The 518-nt window shown below is 35.1% G+C and overlaps 1 protein-coding gene across 1 annotated transcript in view; it reads right to left on the minus strand.

Annotated features, from left to right (window-relative positions):
- The window catches only part of LOC119585738 (translation initiation factor IF-2-like), a gene marked incomplete at its 5' end in the record, with an annotated part of 39,905 nt that overhangs the window by 1,011 nt on the left and 38,376 nt on the right, over positions 1 to 518 (minus strand).

Below are 518 nucleotides of genomic sequence, written 5' to 3' on the forward strand. Positions count from 1 at the left end.
TAATACAAAACGTATGGAGTTTTTTTTTATTCGTTACATTAGTCAAGGTGAAACATTTCGCGACGAAGACGATAATGACTGAAAATCGAGCCGATTACGCTACTTTGGACCACAAATCAAGTGCTTTAGATTACGATCATTGTTTCAGAATTCTTGGCCACGGAAAGTTTCATTAGGGAAACGAGCGGAAACAAGGACGAAAGAGTAATTAAAGTCGTTAATTTAGATTGAATAGAATTCCTTAGAGATAATCAAATCGATATTCGATCGCTTTATAACAGAAGATACAATATGTTGCACTGTGAGTATATATGTTGCAATGGGAGTATATAAGTTGCAATGGGAGTCTATATGTTGCATTTTGAATGTATATGTTGCATGATGAGTGTATATGTTGCATGGTAGGTGTTTATGTTGCACGGTGAATAAAAGTATTTGGAGGTATTAAGAAAGGAAATTTGATATCTTCTACTGTATGAAATTTCGCGGAAGCTTAGTACAGAGACGGAATAGTGGGA

The sequence above is a fragment of the Penaeus monodon genome, chromosome 20 (assembly GCF_015228065.2).
Source record: "Penaeus monodon isolate SGIC_2016 chromosome 20, NSTDA_Pmon_1, whole genome shotgun sequence".
Taxonomy (NCBI): domain Eukaryota; kingdom Metazoa; phylum Arthropoda; class Malacostraca; order Decapoda; family Penaeidae; genus Penaeus; species Penaeus monodon.